General features: G+C 47.0%; 1 protein-coding gene across 6 annotated transcripts in view; it reads right to left on the bottom strand.

The window, feature by feature from the left end:
* Nucleotides 1-21,147, bottom strand: part of RAB27B (RAB27B, member RAS oncogene family) — a 265,799-nt gene that overhangs the window by 39,479 nt on the left and 205,173 nt on the right. The gene's annotated exons all lie outside the window — the stretch shown is intronic.

Raw genomic sequence — 21,147 nt, 5'->3', positions numbered from 1 at the left:
TACATAGCCTAATGGTGACTGTATATAACTCTAAGGCCACGGCCCCACTATCAGTATTCAGTCAGTATTTTTTCTCAGGAGTTGGAGCCAAATCCAGGTGAAGAACAATCCGAGAAAAGGTATAATAGAAACAAGTCACCAATTCTGCATTTATCACCCACTCCTGGTTTTGGCTCCCACTCCTGAGAAAAAATACTGATCGAATACTGACCAAATACTGATAGTGAGGCCGCAGCCTAATAGTAACAGGGTGTATATAACCACGTGCTAAGGTGCCCATACTCCATCGTACTTGTCCACCTTTACTGAAAATCGCCCTCGACGTCTTTTTTTTTTGTATGTGACCCCACCGAGTTTTTCAAGTAGAAGACGCTTCAGGAAAAGGCGCCGTTTTTTTCTTTTCCTGGAACGTCTTTTTTTTTTTTTTTCACTTTCTGAACACTTTGACTCTTTTAACAGAGTGTTTTGGGGGTTTTTTTGTTTGCTTTTTTTTATTACAGTGTCTTTCCACCATTTTTGGGGCATCACTTTGCATCAAGATGCCTTGTAATGCAACATATAGTATAACTGATCATTTCATCATAGCCCTGCAAGGCCGCAGTCCGTAGCAATCAATCTGCCCATGGCAACCAATTAGAGCTCAGCTTTCATTTCATAAACAGCTCTGATGTAATGAAAGCTGAGCTGTGAGTGGTTGCTATGGGCAACAGATTTTAGAATCTCCCCCTATCTTTTATGCTTTCAAACATAACTTCATAATGTCAAAAACCTGACAAATAGTAAACGTAAGGCGTGATACATTAACACCGTGTCATGCCATAATATATTATACAAGCTATTGAACCCGTTCTATGCCCGGGTGGCGAGCATTTTTATTGGTCTCCCATGCTGGTATGTGCTGCCCCCCTCCTAGTATTTGTGCTGCCCCCATCCTGTCCCCACCATCCTATCCTTGTATGCATGGCACCCCTCACCCCCAATCCTGGTATGCATGGCACCCCTCACCCCCAATCCTGGTATGCATGGCACCCCTCACCCCCAATCCTGGTACGCGTGGAACCCCTCACCCCCAATCCTGGTACGCGTGGCACCCCTCACCCCCAATCCTGGTATGCGTGGCACCCCTCACCCCCAATCCTGGTATGCGAGGCACCCCTCACATCCAATCCTGGTATGCGTGGCACCCCTCAACCCCATCCTGGTATGCATGGCACCCCTCACCCCCATCCTGGTATGCATGGCACCCCTCATTCCTATCCTGGTATGCATGGCCCCTCATCCCCAATCCTGGTATGCATGGCACCCCTCATCCCCAATCATGGTACGCATGGCACCCCACTTCTCCAATCCTGGTACGCATGGCACCCCTCATCCCCAATCCTGGTACGCATGGCACCCCTCATCCCCAATCCTGGTACGCATGGCATCCCTCATCCCCAATCCTGGTACGCATGGCACCCCTCATCCCCAATCCTGGCACACATGGCACCCCTCACCCCCAATCCTGGCACGCATGGCACCCCTCATCCCCAATCCTGGCACGCATGGCACCCCTCATCCCCAATTCTGTTAAGCATGGCACCCCTCATCCCCAATCCTGGTACGCATGGCACCCCTCATCCCCAATCCTGGTACGCATGGCACCCCTCATCCCCAATCCTGGTACGCATGGCACCCCTCATCCCCAATCCTTACGCATGGCACCCCTCATCCCCAATCCTGGTACGCATGGCACCCCTCATCCCCAATCCTGGTACGCATGGCACCCCTCATCCCCAATCCTGGTACGCATGGCACCCCTCATCCCCAATCCTGGTACGCATGGCACCCCTCATCCCCAATCCTGGTATGCATGGCTCCCTCATCTCCAATCCTAGTATGCATGGCACCCCTCATCCCCAATCCTGGTACGCATGGCACCACTCATCCCCAATCCTGTTACGCATGGCACCCCTCATCCCCAATCCTGTTACGCATGGCACCCCTCATCCCCAATCCTGGTACGCATGGCACCCCTCATCCCCAATCCTGGTATGCATGGCACCCCTCATCCCCAATCCTGGTATGCATGGCTCCCTCATCTCCAATCCTAGTATGCATGGCACCCCTCATCCCCAATCCTGGTATGCATGGCACCCCTCATCCCCAATCCTGGTATGCATGGCTCCCTCGCCCCCATCCTGGTATGCATGGCTCCCTCATCCCCAATCCTGATATGCATGGCACCCCTCATCCCCAATCCTGGTATGCATGGCTCTGTCATCCCAAATCCTGGTATGCATGGCTCCCTCATCCCTGTCCTGGTATGCATGGGCCCCTCATCCCCAATCCTGGTATACATGGTACCCCTCATCCCTATCCTGGTATGCATGGCACCCCTCATCCCAATTCTGGTATATATAGCCTCCTCATCCAAGAAACCTGGTATGCATGGCACCAAATCCCTCATCTTAGTATGCATGGCACCCCTCATCCTTATCCAGGTATGCATGGTACCACTCATCCCTATTCTGGTATGCATGGTACCCCTCATCCCTATTCTGGTATGAATGGTACCCCTCATCCTGGTATGCATGGCACCCCATCCCTCATCCTGGTATGCATGGTACCCCTGCATTCCTATCCTGATATGTATGGTACCCCTCATCCCTATTCTGGTATGCATGGCATCCCTCACCCCCCAATCCTGGTATGTGTGGTACTCCTCATCCCCAATCCTGGTATGCATGGCTCCCTCATCCCCAATCCTGATATGTGTGGTACTCCTCATCCCTATCCTGGTATACATGGTACCTCATCCTTCATCCCTATCCTGGTATGTATGGTATCGCTCATCCTGGTATGCATGACACCCCTCACCCACAATCCTGGTATGCATGGCACCCCTCACCCCCAATCCTGGTATACATGGTACCCCTCAATCCCCAATCCTGGTAGGTGTGGTACCCCTCATCCTGGTATGCATGGTCCCCTCACCCCCCAATCCTGTTATGCATGGTCCCCTCACCCCACAATCCTGGTATGTGTGGTACCCCTCATTCCCCCAATCCTGGTATGTGTGGTACCCCTCATCCCCCCAATCCTGGTATGTGTGGTACCCCTCATCCTCCCAATCCTGGTATGTGTGGCCCCCTCATCCCTTTCACGCTATACACACATACAAAAAAATAAACAGTTATACTCACCTTTCTTCTCTGTGCTCCAGCGTCCTGTTCTGCCGGAGGCCGGGGAGCAGTGCGGCGGTGGAGCACCGCGCTGTCCGGCGCCATTTTGCTGAAGACACACTACAAATGTGTCTTCAGTAAAATGGCGCCGGATAGCGCTATGCGCATGCACCGATCCGACGCCTCACTCCTGTCCTGGTCTCTGGCGAAGAGAGGCGCCGCGGCAATGCTCCTCCTGGTCAGGTATGTAAGTACCGCGCCGGAGATCGCGGTATGCGTTCAGTGTCTACACATACCGCGATCCCCGGCGCCATACACTCCTCTTACCTGTAACAGCTGGATGCGTGATTCTGTCTGGAGCTAGACGAGTCGCGCATGCGCAGTCTATAAAGGCTTCAGACAGAGGAACGCATCCCCCGTTATATTATAGATCTGTATTACACACTACAGTCTGATAATGATACCATCTGGTCTTATATCCTTCCAACATGGCCTCATAATGCCAGGAAAAGGCTTCACAGTAGCGTGAAGAAGTGATTTTGATTTTTCAGGAGTTTTTTTTTTTTTGAGTAGACCCGCTTCAAATGACTCAACAAAAACTCTGTGCATACATGTACAGTTAGGGAATATTCATACTTTTTTTTAATTTTTTTTTTTGAGTTTTCAAAAAAGAGCTTTTCAGGTGGAAACCGGTTCATGAAATGTTGACGCTTTTTTTTGTTGTGAAACACATTAAAATTTCCTGAAGCATTTTGTTATTGGTCTTCTTGGGCATTTTCTGTTAATGTTTTTTTTAGAATTTTTTTACACTTTTTTTTGGTGGTGGGGGGGGCAATTTTTGCTTATTTTTTTTAACCATTAAGCAATTAATATAAACTTAGTCTTTTTTATATTTTTTTAGTCTTCACATTGCCTTGCATCGTAAAGTATAGAGTGGCTTGATAACGAAATATGCCTGAAGAATGGTCATGTCACTTCTATTAACATCACTGTGTGTATTATCTCTGTACCGTGACATCACTGTGTGTATTATCCCTGTACTGTGACATCACTGTGTGTATTATCTCTATACTGTGACATCAGTGTGTGTATTATCCCTGTACTGTGACATCACTGTTTGCATTATCCCTGCACTGTGACATCACTGTGTGTATTATCTATGTACTGTGACATCACCGTGTGTATTTTCTCTATACTGTGACATCAGTGTGTGTATTATCTCTGTACTGTGACATCACTGTGTGTATTATCTCTGTACTGTGACATCACTGTGTGTATTATCCCTGTACTGTGACATCACTATGTGTTTATTATCCCTGTACTGTGACATCACTATGTGTGCATTATCCCTGTACTGTGACATCACTGTGTGCATTATCCCTGTACTGTGACATCACTGTGTGCATTATCCCTGTACTGTGACATCACTGTGTGTATTATCCCTGTACTGTGACATCACTGTTTGTATTATCCCTATACTGTGACATCAGTGTGTGTATTATCCCTGTACTGTGACATCACTGTGTATTATCCCTGTACTGTGACATCACTGTGTGTATTATCTCTGTACTGTGACATCACTGTGTGTATTATCCCTGCACTGTGACATCACTGTGTATTATCCATGTACTGTGACATCACCGTGTGTATTTTCTCTATACTGTGACATCAGTGTGTGTATTATCCCAGTACTGTGACATCACTGTGTGTATTATCTCTGTACTGTGACATCACTGTGTGTATTATCTCTGTACTGTGACATCACTGTGTGTATTATCCCTGTACTGTGACATCACTGTGTGTATTATCCCTGTACTGTGACATCACTATGTGTTTATTATCCCTGTACTGTGACATCACTGTGTGCATTATCCCTGTACTGTGACATCACTGTGTGTATTATCCCTGTACTGTGACATCACTGTTTGTATTATCCCTGTACTGTGACATCACTGTGTGTATTATCTCTATACTGTGACATCAGTGTGTGTATTATCCCTGTACTGTGACATCACTGTGTATTATCCCTGCACTGTGACATCACTGTGTATTATCCCTGCACTGTGACATCACTGTGTGTATTATCCATGTACTGTGACATCACCGTGTGTATTTTCTCTATACTGTGACATCAGTGTGTGTATTTTCTCTGTACTGTGACATCAGTGTGTGTATTATCTCTATACTGTGACATCACTGTGTGTATTATCCATGTACTGTGACATCACCGTGTGTATTTTCTCTATACTGTGACATCAGTGTGTGTATTTTCTCTGTACTGTGACATCAGTGTGTGTATTATCTCTGTACTGTGACATCACTGTGTGTATTATCCCTGTACTGTGACATCACTATGTGTTTATTATCCCTGTACTGTGACATCACTGTGTGCATTATCCCTGTACTGTGACATCACTGTGTGTATTATCCCTGTACTGTGACATCACTGTGTGTATTATCCCTGTACTGTGACATCACTGTGTGCATTATCCCTGTACTGTGACATCACTGTGTGTATTATCCCTGTACTGTGACATCACTGTGTGTATTATCCCTGTACTGTGACATCACTGTGTGTATTATCCCTGTACTGTGACATCACTGTGTGTATTATCCCTGTACTGTGACATCACTGTGTGTATTACGCTGAACTGTGGCATCTTTTGAGCCTTCTTATTGACTTGTACTATAAAGTATAAAATGTCTCCAGAGCAGAATCCACCTGAAGATCTGGTCATTTATTTTAACCACTTTGGAAACCTGAACAGGTTAAAACATGAGCAAAATCCTTAATGCAAGAACAGCAATGTCGTTTTTCAATAGAAATGAATAGGAAGAATATTTCAAGCATTTTTTTCGGCCATTTTTCAGAGCAAAGCTGCTCAAAAAAGTATGAACGTACAATTATAGTGTCACAATATGGCCTCCTATTGCTACAGAATAGTCATATACCGTCCCAAATAAATGTGAAGAAACGGTCCTATATAGTGCCTCTGAGGTCATGTCGCCTCAAAACCTTACAACTTGACCTGAAAGTGGCATACCATGGTGCTACAATATGGTCTTAAACTGCTCTAACATAGTCCTATAATAGTCCTCAGAGTCCTCAGTGTTATGATATTTGGTGATAACTGATGATGTGCAGGTTGTTTGATCAGAAGCTGAACTTTAAAACCCGCATCCAGCTCCGGAGGAAAAAGATAAACCGGTCCATCGGGATCAAGTGAGACATAATGAGACCAGCAGGATTTCTGCCAATCAAACATAATCTGTACTGAATATTCCAAAGAAATAAGGGACTTTTGCTTTAACACAAGCCTGATACAACCTAATCACTGCGCTTCTATTAGGCTCATTTTACACCAAGCTCGGGGACAAATTTGTTCCGATTGTAGTAACAAAAGTTTAACAACTGGCAGTTTACGAAGGAGAAAATCACTCCAGTAATTAGCCATATTCCCACATGTACCGCACAAATGAAGATACTTATCTGGGGTGGAGTAAGACTCTCCAGGGACATAAAAAGAGCAATGTTACCAGGCTTTCCTATGTAAATGCATGAAAAGTTACACAAATACTTGCATGCCAAATTCTGTCTCGCTGTAGATCAGGGATGTCAAAGTCAAACACACAGAGGGCAAAAATTAAAAACTTAGACGAAATCGCGAGTCAACCAGTATACAGTATAATGGGCCCCACAAAGTCCTCCATTCAGTATAATGGGCCCCACAAAGTCCTCCATACAGAATAATCGGCCCCACAAAGTCCTCCGCACAGAATAATGGGCCCCACATAGTCCTCAATACAGAATAATGGGCCCCACATAGTCCTCCATACAGCCATACAGTATAATGGGCCCCACATAGTCCTCCATACAGTATAATTGGCCCCACATAGTCCTCAATACAGAATAATGGGCCCCATATAGTCCTCCATACAGTATAATGGGCCCCACAAAGTCCTCCATACAGTATAATGGGCCCCGCACAGTCCTCCATACAGTATAATGGGCCCCACATAGTCCTCCATACAGTATAATGGGCCCCACATAGTCCTCAATACAGAATAATGGGCCCCACAAAGTACTCCATACAGTATAATGGGCCCCACATAGTCCTCCATACAGAATAATGGGCCCCACATAGTCCTCCATACAGCCATACAGTATAATAGGCCCCACATAGTCCTCCATACAGAATAATGGGCCCCACATAGTCCTCCATACAGAATAATGGGTCCCACATAGTCCTCTGTACAGAATAATGGGCCCCACATAGTCCTCAATACAGAATAATGGGCCCCACATAGTCCTCCATACAGTATAATGGGCCCCACATAGTCCTCCATACAGTATAATGGCCCACCATAGTCCTCCATACAGTATGATGGGCCCCACATAGTCCTCCGTACAGAATAATGGGTCCCACATAGTCCTCCGTACAGAATAATGGGCCCCACATAGTCCTCCGTACAGTATAATGGGCCCCACATAGTCCTCCATACAGTATAATGGGCCCCACATAGTCCTCCATACAGAATAAAGGCCACACATAGGGGTGCTGGTTCTGGTGTCACGGGCCAAATAAAACCACCCTGCAGACCACATTTGTCCCACGGGCCAGAGTTTGATATGTATGCTGTAGATGTAACCTATAAGGGCAAAATTCTTGTATGCCCACCTCCCATATAACATTTACAGAAGTTTTTCTGACCTCTCATCCTACATCCATAGACATTAATATGGAGTCGGCCCCTCTGCAGATATAACGGCTCCCGCTTCTGGGAGGACTTTCTAAAAAATTTTGGAGGCATCTGAGGGAATTTTTGCCCCTTCATCCAGAAGATCATTAGTGGGGTGAGACCCTGATGTTGGGGGGTCCGGGCTCACAATCTCCATTATAGGATGGGGCTGAGGTTCGGGCTCTGTGCGGCCGCTCATGTTCTCCCCTCCATGTCTGTATGGAGCTTGTGCACTGGGCTCAGTCATGGGGAACAGAAAAGGGCGAACCCCAAACTGTTCCAACAAAGCTGGAGGCTACAATTATCCACAATGTCTTGTGCTGAAGAATTAAGATTTCCCTTCACTGGAGCTAAGGAGCCGAGGCCGCCCCCTGATAACAGCCCAGAGCATTATCCTCCTCCGAAAGGAGAATCTGCCCCAAGGCTTCCATTATGTTGAGGCTTCCCCCATTTCATCTCACTACATAGCATCATTATTTGTGCACTATATATAGTAGTATTATGCAGGCACCAGTATTATGTGCACCCACAATGACATCCGTGTGGGATGCAAACTTCTTCCTCTCTGGGTGATCATAAACTTATGTCATGGTCTTGGCTTTATATATTTTCTTGAAATAAAGTTCAGCCACTCATGTCTTTTGTGTTTATTGCATGGCAATATGTGAGTACTACAGTGTATAGCAGCATTATTTGGACACTTTATGATGCTATTATATATGCACAATATATAGCAGCATTAATTGTGCACGTTATAATTATTTTGACACCCTATGATGCTGTTATATGGGCACTATATAGTAGCATTAATTGAGCATAATATTATTTATTGGGGCACTATATGATGCAGTTATCTATGCAGTATATAACCGCATTATTTAGTTCATGGTGTTATATGGACATTATATAGCAGCATTAAATGAGCACATTATTAGTATTTGGGCACTATATGATGCAGTTATTTTGGCACTATATAGCAATATTATTTTGTGACTTCATGGTGCTGTAATATGGGCATAATATCTGTATTATTTGGGATTATTATGTTGGCGTTATATTGAATAATTATTTGGCCCTGCATGGCAGTGTTATGCGATTGAAATCATTATAATACTATTAAGGAGGGCACCTGATACATAATTTACTCATAGTCCTCCATCAGCCTTGATCTGACAGATGAGTCTAACAATGCTTTACAGTGCATTTCAGCTCTCTATAGGACTCTGATGGCCTCCACATATGATGGTCACAACTAGAACATATGTGTCATTTACAACTGGCCTCGTCTGGAAAGGAGCTCTGCAATCATCCGTCTGCTTGCTGCATACTTAGCAGTGATTATCGCCAGCCGTGCATCTACCTGTAATCTCCACCTGTCAGCCTGTAAATGGTCGAGCGGACATCACTATTCACAAGCGACACTACAAATGGGGGCACTCTTCCGAAGTTATTAATGGGGGAAGGACCCCATTAAGGATGTCAATAATGGGGGCACTCGAATGGCACCACAAATAGGGACACCTCTAATGGTGCTTTAAGTGGGAAATCTCATGGCAACGTAGAGTAATTATAATGATTTTATGAACGGGGCACACTAATACCATTAGGAATTGGGCACGGTAATGGTGCTATGAATGGGGGCACAGTAATGGAGCTATGAATGGGGGGCAGAGTAATGGTGCTATGAATGGGGACACAGTAAGGGCACTATGAATGGGGGCACAGTAATAGTGCTATGACTGGGGGCGTAATAATGGAGCTATGACTGGGGGCGTAATAATGGAGCTATGACTGGGGGCGTAATAATGGAGCTATAAATGGGGGCGCAGTAATGGAGCTATGTATGGGGGGCACTGTAATGGAGCTATGAATGGGGGGCACTGTAATGGTGCTATGAATGGGGGCACAGTAAGGGCACTATGAATGGGGGCACAGTAAGGGCGCTATGAATGGGGGCACAGTAATGGTGCTATGAATGGGGGCACAGTAATGGTGCTATGAAAGGGGGCACAGTAAGGGCACTATGAATGGGGGCACAGTAATGGTGCTATGAATGGGGGCACAGTAATGATACTATGAATGGGGGCACAGTAATGGAGCTATAAATGGGGGCACAGTAATGGTGCTATAAATGGGGGCACAGTAATGGTGCTATGAATGGGGGCACAGTAATGGTGCTATGAATGGGGGCACAGTAATGGTGCTATGGAAGGGGGCACAGTAATGGTGCTATGAATGGGGGCACAGTAATTGTGCTATGAATGGGGTCACAGTAATGGCGCTATGAATCGGGCACAGTAATGGAGCTATGAATGGGGGCACAGTAATGGCGCTATGAATGAGGGGCACAGTAATGGTGCTGTGGATGGGGGCGCAGTAATGGAGATATGAATGGGGGCACAGTAATAGTGCTATGAATGGGGGCGCAGTAATGGAGATATGAATGGGGGCACAGTAATAGTGCTATGAATGGGGGCGCAGTAATGGAGATATGAATGGGGGCGCAGTAATGGAGATATGAATGGGGGCACAGTAATGGTGCTATGAATGGGGGGGCACAGTAATAGTGCTATGAATGGGGGTACAGTAATGGAGATATGAATGGGGGCACAGTAATGGATCTATGAATGGGGGCACAGTAATGGAGCTATGAATGGGGGGGCACAGTAATGGAGCTATGAATGGGGGGGCACAGTAATGGAGCTATGAATGGGGGGGCACAGTAATAGTGCTATGAATGGGGGCACAGTAATGGAGCTATGAATGGGGGCACAGTAATGGAGCTATGAATGGGGGGCACAGTAATGGTGCTATGAATGGGGGGCACAGTAATAGTGCTATGAATGGGGGCGTAGTAATGGAGATATGAATGGGGGCACAGTAATGTTGCTATGAATGGGGGCACAGTAATGGAGCTATGAATGGGGGCACAATAATGGTACTATGACTGGGGGCGCAGTAATGGTGCCATGAATGGGGGCAAAGTAATGGCGCTATGAATGGGGGCAGAGTAATGTCACTATGCATGGGGGCACAGTAATGGTGCTATGAATGGTAGCACTGCAATGGCGCTATGAATGAGGGGCACAGTAATGTCACTATGACTGGGGGCGCAGTAATGGAGCTATGGATGGGGGCACAGTAATGGAGCTATGAATGAGGGGCACAGTAATGTCACTATGACTGGGGGCGCAGTAATGGAGCTATGGATGGGGGCACAGTAATGGTGCTATGAATGGGGGCACAGTAATGGAGCTATGAATGGGGGCACAGTAATGGAGCTATGAATGGGGGCACAGCAATGGAGCTATGAATGGGGGCAGAGTAATGGAGCAATGAATCGGGCACAGTAATGGAGCTATGAATGGGGGGCACAGTAATGGTGCTATGAATGGGGGCACAGTAATGGAGATATGAATGGGGGCACAGTAATAGTGCTATGAATGGGGGCACAGTAATGGAGATATGAATGGGGGCACAGTAATGTTGCTATGAATGGGGGGCACAGTAATAGTGCTATGAATGGGGGCACAGTAATGGAGCTATGAATGGGGACACAGTAATGGAGCTATGAATCGGGCACAGTAATGGAGCTATGAATGGGGGGCACAGTAATAGTGCTATGAATGGGGGCACAGTAATGGAGTTATGAATGGGGGCGCAGTAATGGAGATATGAATGGGGGCACAGTAATGGAGCTATGAATGGGGGCACAGTAATGGAGCTATGAATGGGGGCACAGTAATGGAGCTATGAATGGGGGCACAGTAATGGAGATATGAATGGGGGCACAGTAATGTTGCTATGAATGGGGTTCACAGTAATAGTGCTATAAATGGTGGCACAGTAATGGAGCTATGAATGGGGGCACAGTAATGGAGCTATGAATCGGGCACAGTAATGGAGCTATGAATGGGGGCACAGTAATGGTGCTATGAATGGGGGGCACAGTAATGGTGCTATGAATGGGGGGCACAGTAATGGTGCTATGAATGGGGGCGCAGTAATGGAGATATGAATGGGGGCACAGTAATAATGCTATGAATGGGGGCGAAGTAATGGAGATATGAATGGGGGCGCAGTAATGGAGATATGAATGGGGGCACAGTAATGGTGCTAAGAATGGGGGGCACAGTAATAGTGCTATGAATGGGGGCACAGTAATGGAGCTATGAATGGGGGCACAGTAATGGAGCTATGAATGGGGGGCACAGTAATAGTGCTATGAATGGGGGCAAAGTAATGGAGCTATGAATCGGGCACAGTAATGGAGGTATGAATGGGGGGCACAGTAATGGTGCTATGAATGGGGGGCACAGTAATAGTGCTATGAATGGGGGCACAGTAATGGAGAAATGAATGGGGGCACAGTAATGGTGCTATGAATGGGGGCGCAGTAATGGAGATATGAATGGGGGCACAGTAATGTTACTATGAATGGGGGCACAGTAATGGAGCTATGAATGGGGGCACAATAATGGTGCTATGAATGGGGGCACAGTAATGGTGCTATGAATGGGGGCACAGTAATGGCGCTATGAATGGGGGCACAGTAATGGTGCTATGAATGGGGGCACAGTAATGATACTATGAATGGGGGCACAGTAATGGAGCTATGAATGGGGGCACAGTAATGGCGCTATGAATGGGGGCACAGTAATGGTGCTATGAATGGGGGCACAGTAATGATACTATGAATGGGGGCACAGTAATGGAGCTATGAATGGGGGCACAGTAATGGTGCTATGAATGGGGGCACAGTAATGGTGCTATGAATGGGGGCACAGTAATGGTGCTATGAATGGGGGTACAGTAATGGTGCTATGGATGGGGGCACAGTAATGGTGCTATGAATGGGGGCACAGTAATTGTGCTATGAATGGGGGCACAGTAATGGCGCTATAAATGGGGGACAGTAATGATACTATGAATGGGGGCACAGTAATGATACTATGAATGGGGGCACAATAATGGTGCTATGAATGGGGGCACAGTAATGGAGCTATGAATGGGGGCACAGTAATGGTGCTATGAATGGGGGCACAGTAATGGCGCTATGAATGGGGGCACAGTAATGGTGCTATGAATGGGGGCACAGTAATAGTGCTATGAATGGGGGCACAGTAATGGAGAAATGAATGGGGGCACAGTAATGGTGCTATGAATGGGGGCACAGTAATGGAGCTATGAATGGGGGGCACAGTAATGGTGCTATGAATGGGGGCGCAGTAATGGAGATATGAATGGGGGCACAGTAATGGTGCTATGAATGGGGGCACAGTAATGGCGCTATAAATGGGGGACAGTAATGATACTATGAATGGGGGCACAGTAATGATACTATGAATGGGGGCACAATAATGGTGCTATGAATGGGGGCACAGTAATGGAGCTATGAATGGGGGCACAGTAATGGAGCTATGAATGGGGGCACAGTAATGGCGCTATGAATGGGGGCACAGTAATGGTGCTATGAATGGGGGCACAGTAATGATACTATGAATGGGGGCACAGTAATGGAGCTATGAATGGGGGCACAGTAATGGTGCTATGAATGGGGGCACAGTAATGGTGCTATGAATGGGGGCACAGTAATGGTGCTATGAATGGGGGTACAGTAATGGTGCTATGGATGGGGGCACAGTAATGGTGCTATGAATGGGGGCACAGTAATTGTGCTATGAATGGGGGCACAGTAATGGCGCTATAAATGGGGGACAGTAATGATACTATGAATGGGGGCACAGTAATGATACTATGAATGGGGGCACAATAATGGTGCTATGAATGGATGCACAGTAATGGAGCTATGAATGGGGGCACAGTAATGGTGCTATGAATGGGGGCACAGTAATGGCGCTATGAATGGGGGCACAGTAATGGTGCTATGAATGGGGGCACAGTAATAGTGCTATGAATGGGGGCACAGTAATGGAGAAATGAATGGGGGCACAGTAATGGTGCTATGAATGGGGGCACAGTAATGGAGCTATGAATGGGGGGCACAGTAATGGTGCTATGAATGGGGGCGCAGTAATGGAGATATGAATGGGGGCACAGTAATGGTGCTATGAATGGGGGCACAGTAATGGCGCTATAAATGGGGGACAGTAATGATACTATGAATGGGGGCACAGTAATGATACTATGAATGGGGGCACAATAATGGTGCTATGAATGGGGGCACAGTAATGGAGCTATGAATGGGGGCACAGTAATGGTGCTATGAATGGGGGCACAGTAATGGTGCTATGAATGGGGGCACAGTAATGGTGCTATAAATGGGGGCACAGTAATGGTGCTATGAATGGGGACACAGTAATGGTGCTATGAATGGGGGCACAGTAATGGTGCTATAAATGGGGGACAGTAATGATACTATGAATGGGGGCACAATAATGATACTATGAATGGGGGCACAGTAATGGAGCTATGAATGGGGGCACAGTAATGGAGCTATGAATGGGGGCACAGTAATGGCGCTATGAATGAGGGGCACAGTAATGGTGCTGTGGATGGGGGCACAGTAATGGTGCTATGAATGGGGGCACAGTAATGGATAGAGCTATGGGTGGGGGCACAGTTATGGTGCTATGAGTGGGGGGCACAGTAATGGATGGAGCTATGAATGGGTTGGAAGTGAAGTTTATGTATTAAAGAAAGACCACATGTGCATGACATTGTTTGAAGTATGTGAAATAGTGTATATAGTATAGTGAGAAATGTTTATTGTCAGAAAATAACTTTAAGAAAACTTCTGCAAAGTAAACATGAAGCGTCAGCGTAATCTGCTTAATATAGACATTAACATAACATTGACATGGACTTAGTGTGGGGCGGATGATCTGGTGGTGGCGGGGGGCCGGGGCAGCAGAATTAGTAGTGGGGGTCTCAGCAGCCGGACCCCAGCAATCATTTATAATATTACATTTTTTTCATGCTGTGGGTGCAGTATAAAATGTCTTATTTTGCTACCTGGAAACTATCAGCAAGCTGCTGTTTGTGGATCTGTTAATCATAGGTATTTCTGGTTATGGTGATCTTACTTAGAGTCTGATTGGCTCATTGTATTTTCGAGGACATATTACCAGGCTAATCATGCCATTTTAAAAAGCAACATAAGATCTGTCAGCTATAGATCTCAAGCTTGCTGATGGTTTCCAGAGAACAGACGTTTTCTTATTTTTACACTGTTCAGGTAAAACAAGTGAAAAATGCAAACAAACAGGTAATAAAAGATACATCACAATGCTCTTATGTGGCGCCCCTGAGGGTTCAGTTGCCACAGAGGTACTGCACTTCACCCAGAGGTGTGGTGTCTCACTCTCAGGTAAGGAGGGAGTATTGCCCGGGACCCTAACACCTGCATCCAACACTACACTACTCCAGACCAGCAGGAGGGGCAAGATGCGTCGCTTCCCTGCTGAGCCCTGTCCCTGGCTGGAGTGGGGGGAACCAAAGTAGGGGGAACCATGAAGTGGGTGTGGGTGGAGGAAGTAAATCAGGGGAGCATTGGAAGAAGTCATATAAATAGAGAAGCCATCTTGAAAGGACAGTTCAGTCAGAGGAGGACAGTGAGAGGAGCAGGAGCTCTGTATGAGCTCTGCTCAGGAGGAGGAGGGCCCGGCCAGAGAGGCCCAGGACAGACTGAGGAGGACAGGAGCAGAAGGAAGTGCTCCAGGAGTGAAGAAGGCATCCCAGGGGTACGGGCAGTGCTGGAGGCCACCCGTACGCCCGAATCTGCCAGGCGGTGGAGGGATCGAGCTGCAGAGGGGACCGGCCCCTAATCAGTGAGAATTACAAAGTTCAAGTGGAAACCGAAGGCTTCTTTACTTTCAGGGTGCAGTTGCCACATCTGCACTCAACTCGCCAAAAAGGTAACCACATAGGATCCAGGGAACTCCAGGTTGCCCAGAAAGATCCGATGATACCGGCTTGGGACATTATTTGGTGAGGCGCAGGGCAAGAAAGGTGAGGGCCAGCGCAGGAAGACGGCTGAGAAGGGCATACAGAACAGGGTCCTGTCAGGCACTCTTGAAGCACCTGGGAGTTTGCTGAACCCCTGCCTGATGAACGCAGCACGGCGTGGGAGGTCGTAATCTGGAAAGTGCAACCTGAGGAACTTAACAACTGTGAGTAAACTCTGAAGACTGCACCCCACTGTCTCTGTGAATTATTACTGCTGCGCCATCACCCCCTGCACTACACAGCAACATCTTTAACATCTACCTGTGGAGAGCTGAACCAACTCTGCTGCATTTACACCAGCTCCAGAGGACCTGCTCCGCAGCGGCGGCATACCACAGGTGGCATCACGAACTGTACATAAAAACTATAAATCCGCTGTAAATAATTTCCCCTTTTGTTGACCGCCCTGGTTACGGACCGGGTCACCGCCACTGTGACATCTCCCTTAGCAATGACCGGCCCGGCACCGAGTACCCCACGGCCCAGGGGGCGCGTCACTTTCATTTTAGATTTTTCACCACGTATCCAAAAATAATGAAGTTGAGGGTTCACTTGTGTAGCTAGAATCCATAATTAGCAACTTTTATGCATAAAATATACATGCATTGAATAGATTAGTGGAACTTATATGACAAGACATAGTTATGTCTGACATGTATGTGTACTGTTGTACAGACGGCTGGGGGCTATGCTGACAAATGGTGTCCTTTCAGGTTGATGACACTAGGCATCTTGGGTGTGTTTTCACAACACTTGTGCACCATGGTGTGTCCATATCTTAGGTGTGTGTCCTGAGATATGGACATGGACTCCAGTGCCACCTATTAGAGGTGGCAACCCTAAAAGTCAATATTACCCTAACACGTGTCACCCAACAGAGTTTCTGGTTTGGCTTCCTATCCTAATTCATGTGGCAAGACTTTTAGGTTTTCCACTTCCAATAGGTGGCACTCGAGTTCCTGTCATCTTCGTCTCTGATGAGGTCATTTAGGTATTTAAAGGGGTTCTCCGGTGACAACAAATTATCACCTATCCACAGGATAAGTGGTAACTTATAGAGTGGTGAGGGTCCAGTTGCAGGGACCCGCACCAATCGATGGGACCTGCACCGATCGGCAAGACGGGTCACTTGTATACCCGATGGGGCATTGTTATTCCCAGACAGAAAGGAGTGTACACTTCATTCATTTTCTTTGGGGCTGCAGGAAAAAGTCGAGGGCAGCACTCGGAAGCCCCATAGGTAATGAATGGAGCTGTGGTCAAGTATGTAAGATAAAAGCAAGTCAAGCAGTCAAGCAAGGAGATAAAAGTGTCCAGTTCTGCCGATCAGTGTCGACCCAGTGTTCTGACCCCTGCCAATCAATACGTTATCACCTATCCTGTGGCTAGGTGGACTTGGTTTTCATTCCCATGAGATCCTGACCTATAGAGAGCTGGGCAAGGTGCGGCAAGACAGCCAAAGGGCTGAAAACAGTGCCCTCGCCCATCCACCGCTGCTTCCCGATATCACCGCTATTCTAATCCTCAGGATGCAGACAGCAGTGAATACATTGGTGGAAGACAGAGCCACCAGCTCCTTCTTCCGCCAATCAGCGTGCGAGACAGCAGATGCGATGATGTCATTACATAGTCTCAGCTGCATGGATAGTCAGTGTACCACAGCAGAACGATGGGGGAAAGGGAGTGAGGTGAGTATGTGTTTGTTTTTTCATGTGTACGAGATGTTTGCATGTATACTGCTCAAAACAATAAAGGGAAACTCAAATAACACATCCTAGATCTGAATGAATGAAATATTCTCATTGAATACTTTGTTCTGTACAAAGCTGAATGTGCTGACAACAAAATCACACAAAAATCATCAATGGAAATCAAATTTATTAACCAATGGAGGCCTGGATTTGGAGTCACCCCCAAAATTAAAGTGGAAAAACACACTACAGGCTGATCCAACTTTGATGTAATGTCCTTAAAACAAGTCAAAATGAGGCTCAGTATTGTGTGTGGCCTCCAAGTGCCTGTATGACCTCCCTACAACGCCTGGGCATGCTCCTGATGAGGTTGCGGATGGTCTCCTGTGGGATCTCCTCCCAGACCTGGACTAAAGCATCTGCCAACTCCTGGACAGTCTGTGGTGCAACGTGAAGTTGGTGGATGGAGCGAGACATGATGTCCCAGATGTGCTCAATCGGATTCAGGTCTGGGGAACGGGCGGGCCAGTCCATAGCTTCAATGCCTTCATCTTGCAGGAACTGCTGACACACTCCAGCCACATGAGGTCTGGCATTGTCCTGCATTAGGAGGAACCCAGGGCCAACCGCACCAGCATATGTTCTCACAAGGGGTCTGAGGATCTCATCTCGGTACCTAATGGCAGTCAGGCTACCTCTGGCGAGCACATGGAAGGCTGTGCGGCCCTCCAAAGAAATGCCACCCCACACCATTACTGACCCACTGCCAAACCGGTCATGCTGAAAGATGTTTCAGGCAGCAGATCGCTCTCCACGGTGTCTCCAGACTCTGTCAAGTCTGTCACATGTGCTCAGTGTGAACCTGATTTCATCTGTGAAGAGCACAGGGCGCCAGTGGCGACTTTGCCAATCCTGGTGTTCTGTGGCAAATGCCAAGCGTCCTGCATGGTGTTGGGCTGTGAGCACAATCCCCATCTGTGGACATCGGGCCCTCATACCACCCTCATGGAGTCGGTTTCTAACCGTTTGTGCAGACACATGCACATTTGTGGCCTGCTGGAGGTCATTTTCCAGGGCTCTGGCAGTGCTCCTCCTATTCCTCCTTGCACAAAGGCGGAGGTAGCTGTCCTGCTGCTGGGTTGTTGGCCTCCTACGGCCCCCTCCACGTCTCCTGGTCCTGGTGTACTGGCCTGTCTCCTGGTAGCGCCGCCAGCCTCTGGACACAAGGGCCGTAACTACAACCGGGGCAGCCGGGGCACTGCCCCGGGGCCCCAACCACCCAAGGGGCCCCAAACTGATGGTAAAAAATTGTATTTTAATACTTTAATTTCTCATAAAATACCCAGCTCCTATATTCCTGTCAGACAATGTCACAGGAGAGACTATCATTTCAATAATTTCCAGGAGCTCTGCCAGCTGTCAATGAATGGAAACCTGCACTGGCCTGGAGAGTCTCATAGCACAAGATTTGTAACAATATGTTAGTCTGGAGATCAGAGAGAGTTGGCAAGGCAGGCACAGTGCACACTGACTGTAACAAAGTCTCAGCATCATAGAGAGGAGACAGTCTCAGCAAACACCACTTTCCGCACAACTTCAAGTGATTGAAATGTTGAGGGGCCCCACTATGAAGCTTTGCCCCGGGGCCCCGAAGTTTATAGTTACGGCACTGCTGGACACTACGCTGACAGACACAGCAAACCTTCTTGCCACAGCTCGCATTGATGTGCCATCCTGGAGGAGATCCCACAGGAGACCATCCGCAACCTCATCAGGAGCATGCCCAGGCGTTGTAGGGAGGTCATACAGGCACGTGGAGGCCACACACAATACTGAGCCTCATTTTGACTTGTTTTAAGGACATTACATCAAAGTTGGATCAGCCTGTAGTGTGTTTTTCCACTTTAATTTTGGGGGTGACTCCAAATCCAGGCCTCCATTGGTTAATAAATGTGATTTCCATTGATGATTGTTGTGTGATTTTGTTGTCAGCACATTCAACTTTGTACAGAACAAAGTATTCAATGAGAATATTTCATTCATTCAGATCTAGGATGTGTTATTTGAGTGTTCCCTTTATTTTTTTGAGCAGTGTATACAGGAGGCTATGTGGGGGCTCATATTGTATATAAGAGGCTATGTAGGGGCTCACACTATATTTTAGAGGCTATGTGGGGGCTCATACTGTATATAGGGGCTGTGCTTGGGCTCATATTGTATATAGGATGCTATGTGGGGGCTCACACTGTATGTATGGGGCTATGTGGGGGTTTATACTGTATATAAGGAGCTATGTGGGGGCTCATACTGAATATAGGGAGGCTATGTGGGGACTAATACTGTATATAGGTAGATATGTGGGGGGCTTATACTGTATATTGGGTCTATGTGGGGGCTCATACTGTATATAAGAGGTTATGTGGGGGCTGACACTGGATATAGGAGGCTATGTGGGGGCTCATACTGTATATAGGGGCTGTGTGTGGGGGCTCACACTGTATATAGGAGGCTATGTGGGGGCTCATACTGTATATAGGGGCTGTGTGTGGGGGCTCACACTGTATATAGGGGGCTATGTGGGGTTCATACTGTATATAGGGAGCTATGTGGGGGCTCATACTGTATATAGGGGGCCTTGTGGGGGGCTCATACTGTATTTAGGGGGCTTTGTGGAGGGCTCATACTGTATATAGGGGCTATATGGGGGCTCATACTGCATATAGGAGGCTATGTGGGGGGCCAGTACTGTATGTATGAGGCTATGTGAGGGCTCGTACTATATATAGGGAGTTATGTGGGAGCTCATACTGTATATGGGGGGGTATTGACTCATACTGTATATGGGGGGATGTCAGCATACTTAACTTTGCTCACTATTAATTGATTATTTTATATTAATATTATTAGAATTAATATGTTAATGTTAATATTGAGCAGAATTATTTTCAGTCTATTGGTTCGCCCCTCCACAATAGTCACGGTCCCTCACGTGGCCCCTCAGGAAAATTAATTGCCCACCCCTGACCTATAGTATAAATCTCCCTATGCCAAACTGCCACTCTCCACAAGGAAAAACTTTACTTCTTAGATCCTTTTAAGATTTATAAAATATGTAAAAAAAAAGGATACATTTTGGAGGCAAGTCAAAATGGTTGGATAGGGAACATTAAATTCTATTCTACCATCCCTCTAAAAAAATAAAATAAAAACTAATAATGACGTGAAATAAAAGTCTACGGCTGAATGAACACTGGATCAGGATTGTCGGATCTTGTGTGCAGGTAAAAGGCGTCTGGCAATCTTCCCTTTAAATGTTTGGTCACAGCTGGATTTCTGCTTCTCCGTCTTTGCGCCGGACATGTGGTTTAATCAGGTGGGTCTACCAGCTGCTTGCCGGCGGCCCAACCGGTGTCTCATATGTTTCACCTGCTGGCATTACAACGTCAGAGGCTGCTAACATAACACAAGGCGGCGTGCAAAAATCAGGAGCTGCTCCCGGGATATACACAGGCCTGTGCCCAGCATGGGATGGGTACTCTGCACGTTCCCCAGAAAACTTTTATCCAGAGCAGTCACCACGACTG

This window comes from Phyllobates terribilis, unplaced genomic scaffold (assembly GCF_046119375.1).
Source record: "Phyllobates terribilis strain yellow unplaced genomic scaffold, ASM4611937v1 Scaffold_1__5_contigs__length_1240528914, whole genome shotgun sequence".
Classification (NCBI taxonomy): Eukaryota; Metazoa; Chordata; class Amphibia; order Anura; family Dendrobatidae; genus Phyllobates; species Phyllobates terribilis.
This window is presented reverse-complemented; position numbering and strand designations above follow the sequence as displayed.